The following is a 12,179-nucleotide window of genomic DNA, read 5'->3' on the forward strand; positions in this document are numbered from 1 at the left end:
GGTACCAGTTGTTGTGATCATGTTTGATGTGAATATAGGGTATTCCTGTGTAGGGCAGAGGTCTAGGAGCCTCAAGCTAATCAAAGCATGCATCCCAATCAAGGATAAATTACGTTTGCTGCTCCCTTGGACATGGAGCTAATTAAACTCAGAAGACTTTTGTTTTCCTCATTATTTTATGGTACTGCCAGAGTGAATTCCAATATTACAGTTTAAATCTCATGATTGTTTTGATTTAATTTCCCTTTTGTGCTTGCTTATTGTGGGGTTAGCTGTCTTTCTGGGTGGCCTATGGTGCCATTTTGTTTCTTATTTTTTCCATTAGGCCCACCCCCACAAAAAAGCCTTTTTTAGCTCTTTTGCTAATTACATATGTTAGGAATTAGAAGATGGGTCTAATTAAAGACATTATTGTTAATCTACGAGGAAAAGTTAATCATTGTCCACACTTCACAAAGCTTTGGCTGACTTTGGCTGTCCATCATGGCCCCTGTTTACTGTTGTTATAGCAAAGCAAATACTCTCGGCGCAATGCACAGACTGTTTTAAGGAGTTGTCCTTGTGACTAGACAGATCCCGTTAAATGGAAATTTAAAGACAAGATCGTTTTGGAAAGCCTGTTTCAACACAGTAAAATATAGGGTATTATTGAGTGGGTCAGTTTTTAAAGCAGAAAATAATTTAAATACTTTCAGGTCTAGAAAGTGTGATCTACACAGCAACTAAGCATAGAGTTATTCAAGTTAATAAATTGCTTGATATTTCTTAAAAATATCTTGCCTTGGTACATGGTAAAATCAAAACACCCCCAAGATTAACAATGGAACTGAACATTGCCCTGGAATAAAAGGTAGGCCTTCATACTCATGCCTTACTGATGGCCTGTATTCTGCAGCAGTTCACTGTTTTCCGCCCATCTCTGTGGGACACCCAGGTGCCCTTTCATTGGTATTTGGCCCCTGCTCTCCCCGTTTCCCTTTGTGTCGGCCTCTCATTCCTCATTCAGCTGCCCCTGGCATTCCCACAGGACCCAGCTGATGTGCCTTTCATACTGTTGTCAGTGTGCAGTCTGCACCCAATGGGAATTTCAATGAGGGGCCTCTCACAGCAGGGGCTGTTTGAAGAGGTTTCCCAAAGTGCTTGGGAAGGTTTGCGGCAAAGGAAGACCTGCAGATAGCAAGGCCCCAAGAACAAAACTTGCAAAAAATCCCCCTGGGAATTCAAGACTAAGAACCTTCTCTTCCTGGTGACTAGGAAACCTGCACCATTGTAAATGTGAAGGGGCTATATGGTAGTGGACACATAAAGAGGAATACCTGGGAATGAATCAGGCTACAAGAAAATACAAGAAATACAAGAAAAACAGAATCAAGAGGTAGATTTATTCTCATGCTACACTGTTCATTAGTAGGCTAGGTTCACTTGTCCTTCACACATTTCCCGTGTGGAAGCTTCAGGACAAATCCCATTGACTTGACATATGCATTGAGATTGATTACCCCAGATACCTCTGCGTTGGTACATTCAACACCACATGTCTCCCTGTGCACGGACAGCCAGTGATAATACGCTATAACAATGGGTGGTCACAGTTGACGGTGGGCAGTGTGGTCTTGCCACAGCGTGCGGAGAATCAGATTGCAGATTTGCAGACAGCGCTGTGGATACACAGAGACCTTGGCTTTCCACATTCTGTCCCTCCGCAGTTTGAAATATGGGCCAAATATAACACTTATTGGTTTTGCCTGGCCTGACTGTGGGGAGGAATTTTTGATTTCGCTGATGTGAAAATAAGGTATCGAAAACCATTAGTCAGTATTTTGCCTTTTTCAGGTGGTCGATTAATGATAGGTATTTCATGGGTGATACGATTTTTGTAGATTATCTGTACAACTGGGAAATGCATGCAAACCTGAATTGAACTTCAGCTGCTGTTCCCACAAACAACTCATTCTCTGAACCGTCCTCTCTGATGAGGTCTTTTCCCAACTGAGAAAGAGGTGCCTTATCCAGCTGCCAAATACTGTTAATGGTGTTTTTCTTGATTCCCCCCCCTTTTTTAAATGGAATTTCCAATATTTCTATGAAGGAGAAATGGGGGGGGGGGAAATCTTAATTTTTAGACACCCCCCAAGGGCCTGAGGTTGCCCCTGGGGCTTCTCAAGTGTCGTCTAGCAGAGGTTTTTCCAGCTGTTTCATGTTTTCCATCCTGTCTCAAAGTTCAAAGTCTGACGTTAGTAGGGGGTTGTAGGACATGTTTGTTTCTGCTCGGCCCCCCTGCTGTAAAGCTATCTGTGGCAGTGTTGGTTTTGGGAGAGGAATTAGGAACGCGGATCTCGCTGGCTCTGTCATCATGCTGGGCCTGTCACATGGCTCAACGCTTCTCCTTTCTGGCTGATAAATCATCGGATCCCTCTTCACCCATCCATCACCCATTTCTCTATCACAGCACCTGTCATCGGATAACCTCAGACACGCATTGCAATGTGTGCTGGTTTATTTTCCTCAGTACAGTACCAAAAATTAAGTGAGCCGTTTCGTTTTTATTCAGCACCTAAACAAACTAGAAACAGACTCGGTAGTTGATTTTTATTTATTTATATTTATTTAATACTTTTTTTTATAGCAAACATCTAAGTGATTTTTTTTTCTTTCACTTTCTGTAGCAAAAGGAAGTGAAGGTTCTCAGAAATCCACTTCTGAAGATATTGTGGCCACATATTTGTATTTTTCCTGACATAAACTTGTTTCCTTTATGTAGTGCAACGAAGAGAGGATGAAAATCACTTTAATGCAGTTGTCCAAATTGGTTTTTGTGTCAAATTGTAACCTTAAAGCATCAGCAGAGAAATCAGTTAGGGACAGAGGCATCAGTTAAGATGTATGCATTTGTTGTGAGGAAAATGCATATTTATTTTTAGTCTACATTGCAAAAGCAGACTGGAGGAGTACTGTTTGACTGGTATTTACAACATAATGGGCACTTAGCTGTTAATTATACTGACATTTAGCAGAACTCCCAAGAAACACCAAAGATCTCACCATGGAGATTTCTAAGGAGAATTCTAATGGCAGTTTTAACATCTAGTCTTTTTTACCCCTGTTGGAAGATGATGTTTCAACATAAAAGTCATCTTTTACCATCACATTTAATTGGCAGAGGTTTATATATTGATACACTATCTTCCCTTTATTTGATGTGAATGACATGATATGAGCAGATTGTTGCTGTATAATTCATATATTACCAATTGTGAAAGGCTAACGAGCACTTTTTCAATGTATCTTCTACAGTGAAATATAACTTTAAACTTTACCCCCCACCCATAGAAAAGCTCTATTCTGAAAAGCACAATTACTATCAACAATTTGTACGACTTCTTCTTGAGTTTGTTGCCATACTATAAACAAATTCTTAGTGAGTGCCAGGTTATAACGCCTCCTGAAATGTACCTTTTTAGTGCTTTTAAATATCAGTCTGAAGATACACTATAAATCAAGGTCAACAGATTTTAAATGATATAGTCAGGAGCATCCAGTATTTTCTGTCTTGTCTGAGTGACTGATGAGATTTTCAAAAGCTTCCCTATGAACTATTACAAGGTTTGATACAATACTAAGCATTTGACTAAATAAGTGGAATCTCTGTCTCTTTCAGCCACTATTATTGGAATACAGATAGATTAAATAGTTATTCTCTGTAATGCTATTTTTACAGTTTTCTCCTTTTTCCGGGAAGAAAAACCAACTGTAGCAAAATTATTTCTGTCAGTTCGAGCAGTGGCATTTACATGTCTATTTCAATAATTTTCCACTGGTTCACATTAGTTTGTTTAATAACGTGATAGCCTGTGGCCGTATCACCTCTTATATCTCTGTCTTTTCCGTAATGGCATACTATCAAAATATTACAGTAGCACTGATTTAGGGTGACTCATTTTCTAGTGCTTTTCTTTGTACACAAATAAAAAAACAGCCTTCTTAAAATTACACTATTGCAAAATCAAATTAGTAGCTGCATTGCTTTGTTTAATGGATGAAAAATGTACTTTTACAAATAACTATTTTATTTATTTTAAAAATGTTGAGAGTGCTAATTAAATGGACTGATTATATTTCTGGCTTTCATAGTGCAGATTATAGTACAGTATTTTATAATAAATGTATGTTTGCTATCTTCTGTTATACATTTTTTTAAGAATTAAATGCCACCTAAACTATAATTAATTCTGGATTAATTTTCCATCATTGCAAATGCCTAGTTACGTGAAATATTTATCAAATACAATTTATATTTAAAACAAAAGCTCCTGAAGTAAATAACAAAATAAATACAAAAATAAATACTGCAGTGAGTTAGGAAATAATGTGAGTTTACTTTCAAAGATACATTTCAAACTCTCAAAGATGCATATATTAAAACTTTAGAGAACATTACTATAAACAAGGAATATTGCCTGCTTCTCTGGCTTATTTGGGCATTTTTAACTTTAGGAGTGCCATTGTAAATACCTGTCTTCAAATGTCCTGTTATTTCTTGCTGCATTACATGCAAGTCTACACAGAGCATCACAATACATTTTAAACTGCTCTTTATGCAACGTGCTTTGCTGTGCAAACAGTTACTTAGAAAAAAAAAAAAAAGTGGCTCCCCAAAACACAAGGTAAAATTGTTTTGTGACTTACAAACTTTCTTTCCACCCATCAATAGCAAATTCCAGATGCATTGCCTGATGCCTGATTCCATTACGTCGACAGAGCAGAGCCCCTGATAAACTGAGAGCTGGCATAAACTAAAGTATGTGAATATTTGGGGGAGAAGTTCTGATTTTATCCTGGCCTGGACTTCTATGTGAAAAGTCTGTTTGCAGCAAATGACTTTATACAGTTAGTGACTCTACTGATGCATGTGTGGTAAGAGATCTAACCTTTTCTTTAAAGCATTTCTTTAACTTTTTTTTTACTTATTATTGGCTTTACTTTTTGGCTACACTGTACTTTTACATCATCTTCTATCCCAGCTAGTGTTTTTTAAGAAACAAACACACTGCCATTGTCTCCCCCGCTATCTCATGCAACTTAAAGCTGAATTTTTCTGTAATTATGTTGTGGGAATCATTATTCTCCATTCTCTATCTGGCTTCTCTCTTAACATCTCGAGTATTTGACATGACAAAGCCGCGTCTGTATCCAGATACTAAAAGGCACCAAACCGATCCCTAATTACTGTAAGCATGGCCGTCTAGACTGATACAATTACAAATATTTATAGGTGCCACTGTACATTTCTATTTTATTGGTTTATTATTGCAATACTTTGCCTGCCTTAATGGTTTTTGAGGAACCGGCATAAATTTGCAAATGCCAAGTTCTCTTTACAGCATGCAGACAATAAAAAGGCATTGAGTTTTAGTTTACAGGAAAAGCATGAAGCTAAATCGCCCATTGGCATAAATGGTTGTGCTTTAAAATTGAGTGATTGTATTAGGGATGAGGGTGTAACTGGACAGAATAAAGACAAATCCTGCATTTCAGGGAAGGGGTGGATTCAGATAATTATGCCTTTTCGCAATCACAGTGACAAGCATTCACTATGGCTAATGGTTATGGTTATGGTTAATGTAAAACAAGAGTAATTCAACCTGAGATAATAACTTTTCTGGCCCCTTAAGCAAGATTATTGTGTGCATGGTAACATTTATAGTTAAGCTACCTTTGGGGAATAATCTGATATGCACTGTTGTGTATTGCATTCTTTCTTTAAATAACATAACAATCATATATATATATATATATATATATATATATATATATATGTGTATGTATATATAATGTGTGTTTGGTTTATTCAGAAACTTCCCGACACACACATTAGCCTGCTGTTCGGTAACCAGGTCACATTTATATTTTCACATTTGATTAGAGTGCAGTGGCTGTTTGGATGCTTGCTAAATAATTGCCCGCCCATTGTACCATTTTCCGGTGTAATCTAATGTGCCTGCCAGCTCTGACATTGCCTGGTGACTGAGCAAAGAAAAAAACAAAAAGTGCCTCTGTGTTGCTGAATTTTTCTCTCATTCCTCTTTGTGTCTTGAGAATAATTTCTGAAGTCGTTCTGAATGAAAATGTGAATACCTTACTAAAAAACATTCATTAGGATCACATTTAGCCTATTTTCTATCACATTGTGTTTTGTTGTTGTTGATCTTATTATTATTATATTAGTAGTAGTAGTTGTAGTAGTAGTAGTAAAATTACACATTTTTTAAACACACATTTAATAAAAGCTTTTCATTTAGTAAGCACTGTATTCAATTGAAATGTCATTTTATTGTTTTCGTATTCAATTATTTGTGGGGTGAGGAGGCAGCTAATATAATTTTGCAAATTCACCAACAAGATATCCAGCAAAACCTGTCCTGATATCCTTGTCAGAGATTAGGATTGCCGAGCTCCCAGTGGAAAAGTAGATTTGCAATGAAACTGGCAATCAATTTTTTGGGCGTGCAGAGATATGTAGAATGACACTTCATTAAAATTGGTCTTCCTAGCATTTTGAATATGTTACATCTTAAATGGTGTATTGATTTAATTTCCTTGCATTGGTCACAGGATTCACTGTACCTACAGTACCTTATTTTTGACACTATTGAGTCTAAAGAGTAAAGACTGTACTGCACTTTAAGATGTTTTTATGATTCTCTGTCATAGTGTCTGCAATTCCGACCTCTCCTGCCTTATCCGTGGATTTAAAAAATACATTGTAAAGGAGCTTGTGAAAAGGTCCCGTCTAATTCAGTTATTTAACAGCAGGGTGTCTTCATACCCTTACATAGTGTATTAATCCTACTAATGTTTTTCTCAATAGGGGATTAATTGCCTCTTTATTTAACATTACTAAACAGAATAAAAAACACAGTGGGTGGAAGTCTTTGTAAAAGTAGTTGTAAGATTAAGGGTGGCTGGGTTGTAAATCCGTTTAGATCATTAAAAGGGTTCTCTGCTGTATATTTTTTGACATAGTTCTATCATAAAAGGCTTAAAGCATTAAAAATGGTCATCGTGTATGAATTAATCCATTGAGTTTCTGATTGTTTATTCTGACGAGTGAGGCAGTTTAAAAGTTTGTGTTTGCGTTTGTTCTTGTGTTCCAAGAAATAAAGTAAAATAATGTAGAGATCAGAAGTAGTTCATTCTATAGGTTTTTCGGAAGTTGGGATGCTTTTAATATCTTAAAAGCAAATAAAATGTTATCTTGTAAACAGTACCAGACATCAATTGTTTACTTATTTGAAAATCGAGAAGTTCTTAGAAACAGAACATTATTTCTGTTTTGTTCTGTAAGCATTGTGGTAAAAGTTAAATAACTATAAAATACAAAAACAAAAGAACAAAACGAAAAACAGCGCAAGATATTGATTTCAGCCCCTTGCTGCCAAGAGAAGAACAGGAAAATTATTTGTTCTTTTCTGTAAGCATTTCTGTTTGTTCACCAATATTTGTAGTGCAAAGGTTATATTCTGCTTTTGACACATGTTAAGAAAAGCTAGAGATTAAAATAATCGAATGAGAAACTAGTTTAAGCCTATTTAGGTCAGTGTGTTCTGAGGGGAAAAAAGGTTTTACTTAAAGCAAGCAGTCATTAAATTGTTTTAAGATAATCTACAGCGTTTGCAGCAGCTGCAGTTGGCAGCTCTGAAGAAGATTACTTTGGAAGGATAGAAAGTTGATAGAAGCCAGAGGGGAGTTTTATTCGTACCATGCTAATGTTGTCCAGAGGGACCATATGGGAGGCATCTACATCTATAATACACTTCGAGCTTGCAGAAGGCATAAATCTATATTAAATCATTTCCATGAGAAAACTGCGTCAATGTAAGGCTAGTTTGACTGACACACAACTGGCACCGTGGATTGACAACAGTGGGAGCTGAGCACAAATGCTTTTGAGTTGCTTACGCAATCCTGACCAGCCTTCTTTCCTTTCAGAGCATCAGGTAAGACGAGCTGAGGTTTTCTGTTATGGTTACTCGTTTTTGTTGCAGTTCATTATTAAGCAAAAAGAGGAAAAGTATACACACTCTAATAAGTAGCACGTACATTTTGTGATTATATTTATCCAAGGCCCCATGTGCTGTGAGTCAGGGTACTCATGCAGTGAATATACGAGTTTGGAAAAGTAATCGGTCCTTTTTCTGTGGAACTTGACCTGACTGCTGTGAAGGTCCCTCTCATTGTGTTTTTGTAGGGGAATACGTTTGTATGATAAAGTGATGCAGCACTGACTTTACAATAGTCACTGCTTAGCATCCTCATAGAAGCCAAAGTTGACTGAAAAATGTAAGGCTTACACTAGCCAAAGCCTCACCCTATAGTTTAAATATCCCCAGGAAAGTCACAGAGGACAAGTGCAAGTTCATTTTACATTTCAAATACCAATACATGGATAATAATTAAGTATAGATTTCTTCTTCGTCTGCCTCTAGCATTGTTCTGGAAGGACACATTGTATTTCTGTGCAGCAGGGTTGTCTTAAGAGCTTGAGTCTGCATGCTGTTCAGGTTTTTTCTTCCCCCTTAATGCTGAGTAAATATTACACTAATTATTGTCAGGAACAGGTTAATTGAACATTACTATCAGGTCTTAAGCAGTTGATTAATTAAAGATTTCAAGGAAGCCTGCAGGAATGTAGATCTCCAGCACCACACTTTCAAACTCCTGCTATAAAGTACAGTTACAGGCCTGGAGCTGTTTCTCTCCCTAAACGTGATCAATCTCAGGAGGCGGAAGGCAGAAGACAGGCTGAATAACTTAACACTACTAAATAACTTAAGATAAAATCACTGAGATAATGTTTTATTTCCCAGAGAGCAGCAAATATCTGTAGAAAAGTGTTTTGTGTGTTTATTTTGTGGCTTTGCTGGTTCTACTTTTCTCCTTCTTCATTTGCACAGAGAGAGATGCCATAGGGCAACGAGGTTTTGAAAGTGTTTGGACTCTGTATTGATTGCAAGAGCTTATTGCACAATGGAGCCAAATTCAGTAAAAGGAGCCAATGAAAAGTAGAGTGATTACAGACAGGGAGACTTCTGTGATTTTAAGAAACATTACTCAATTTCATAACTTAAGGGAAAAAAAAGACTCCAAAGTAGCTTAAACTGATTAAATAATGTTGGAGAATCAACACCATACTTTTAATGGAATGGTGTTTAAAAATAAATAAATGAAAAGTCAGGGAGTACAAACCAAAAGGTTTAAAGGGTTAAATATAAAAGCTATCCAACACATAAAACAGGCTTCATTTACCCTACCCTTTTATAATGAATCAATTAATGTCACAAGAAACATTGAAAACTGATTACTCATAAACAGCTGCTGGCCTACAGACACAGATGATGGTAAAGAAAATGAACGGGCGACATTGTAATTTTAAAATAAACAAACAGATTCTGGCCTCCAGGGCAAGGAAAGAAAAAATAAATGAACAGCAAACAAAAAATGATAGTCAGTTCATTCAAACAGAGTGACTCCCGCCTTTGGAACAGAAAACGTATTAATGCATTTATTTTTCTGGTTAAGAGAAACATAATTCTCAGCAGGGAACATCTGGTTCTGATTAGTTCTGAATTAATGAACGCTTACTCCTGATAAGTAGTGTCTCATAATTGTAGGTTTAAGAGACTGTGGTGCACCGCCGGGGCTAAGTGGAGAAACAAGACTTGAGAGAGAGCCAGGTGAGATTTGTCAGAGATCCGATTGCTTACCCACTGTAACTTCCCACAGGCTCAACTTCTCTGCAAACCTCTAATTGCATCGCTGCTTGCTTCTAGGACAGTGTACAGGCCATATTTCAGTGAGATGTCTGTGGTTCAGCTGTGGCTATTGGTGCTGATGTGCTTCGAGGATCCTTTCTAAGGAAAAATTGCTACAAAAATGCATGGTTGATGTTTTCCTGCAAATGCCGGGCCGTGTAGTCTCATCAAATAAATTACACCCACTGTGTAAATATTTACAATGTCAAAAATAATACATCATTTTAAAAAGTGGTTTATGTTCTAAAACATGTTTATCTGGTTTAAATGTGTTTTGACATTCGTCCGAACAATTGCACATCCTTATTTTCAATGTGAAATACAGGTTACATTTTGTGTAATTAATAATCATGTTCAATAATCCCTGGAAGGGAAATCTTACATGTTGGTTGTTTTTATCCTATAGGGAGCAAAGTGTTATTTCCATCTTAAGGGAAGCAAACAGTAATGTTTCATGTTATATAGCAGTCACAAAAGATACTGGATTTTTTGAAATCATATATTTTAATACTATTGATCCGCTGACTTCACGTAAAAAATAAGACAAGATGAAGACAGTTAAATATTTGCATAAAAGCAAATAGAAGGGCTGGTAATTTCCTCGTTTTAATTTGCTAGCTGACAAATGTATTTTGCATCTGCTATTTATCATAATTTTCACAGAATTATGCCGTAAGTCAAATGTTGGCTCGCTGTCTGAATAGTTGTTTGGGTAGTTTTTTCACAACATACCCTGCATAAGTCTAATAAATAATATGTAGGTGTGTCTATATATATATATATATATACACACAGTGAGGGTCTCCCTTTAAAAGAACGCTCCTAATCTCAGCTCGTTACCTGTATAAAAGACACCTGGGAGCCAGAAATCTTGCTGATTGATAGGGGATCAAATACTTATTTCCCTCATTAACATGCAAATCAATTATAACTTTTTTGAAATGCGTTTTTCTGAATTTGTTGTTGTTATTCTGTCTCTGACTGTTAAAATACACCTACCATTACAATTATAGACTGATCATTTCTTTGTCAGTGGGCAAACGTACAAAATCAGCAGGGGATCAAATACTTTTTTCCCTCACTATATATATATATATATATATATATATATATATATATATATATATATATATATATATATATATATAAAGAGCTTTGTATTTGCATTTGCTTTGAACAGAAATATTCATTTTTCCCAGCACAGTCTCATACTCTTGCTGTGGTAAGTAATATCTCACTATTCATTAGATTGTTATCTGTTGGGTTTACTTAATTGAAAATGTACACCCCACAGAATGATCAGATCTAGGCATCACATAATTTACCCAACTGAAGCACTACTGAACCAAATAAACGTTTACTGTCATTGGCCAACATGTCTAACATCCTGTGCTGCTTAAAAAAATAAAATGAATGAGCAGTTTTTAATTTGCTGAAATTAATAACTTTGCTTGGCATTGTTTCTTGACATTATAGCGGCTCGAGCCTGCTGTGAAATGGAAATGACGCTGGCATATTTCTGCCGCTCTCTCAATTTAACAGCAGCTCTAACGCTGATAACTATAAAATCATTAATAAAGACGGACCAAAGCAGAAATTCTTAACTTGTTTCCGCTTGGCTTAAATTTTGGTTTGTATCCTGAGGAAAATATTATGTTCAGAGAGAATCTATCATATGTTTCTCCAGTTTGAATTTAGTACTATGAACATTTGTTATCCAGATTTACATTTTGTTGACGACGACTTAGTGTATGAAAATGTCATCCAATTCTTACTACTTAATATTAGTTTTACCTCTTAAAATAGAATAAATACATATAAATACAGCATTTTTAAAATTTATTTTTAATGAAGTGAATATTGGTTAATAGTTCAAGCTACTCATTATCAACCTATGATGTATTTGTATGTATCTAGTTTTAAGTATCAGTACCAGATTTAGTTTTTTTCCTATTTGTATTTTCTGACAGTAATATTGTCCAGAAAACTATATTCAGTGGAGTCTTAGGTTGTGCTGAAGAAGTAATTTCACAGTTCGCAGCATGGGATTGAAGTGATTCCGGGCCTGCTGGCTGTATGACAGCAAAATAAATGTATTTTTATTGATGTTCACTGTATCTTTATTCTTTGAAATACATGATGTTGAAACATGACGGGACATCACCACTCTTTTTCTTCCCCCTCTGCCTGAGACAAATTCGAGAAGTACTAGGCCTATATATATAACAAAATATTGAGAGGGAGACGTCAGGAAACATAACCGTTATTGGTCTGGAAACATGTAACCTGGCTATGATATGAAACTTCAATTCCATTACTGGGCAATTTTCAAATAACTATGTAGATTGGGCTGAAAAAACTAAACTT

The sequence above is a fragment of the Amia ocellicauda genome, chromosome 4 (genome assembly GCF_036373705.1).
Source record: "Amia ocellicauda isolate fAmiCal2 chromosome 4, fAmiCal2.hap1, whole genome shotgun sequence".
Classification (NCBI taxonomy): Eukaryota; Metazoa; Chordata; class Actinopteri; order Amiiformes; family Amiidae; genus Amia; species Amia ocellicauda.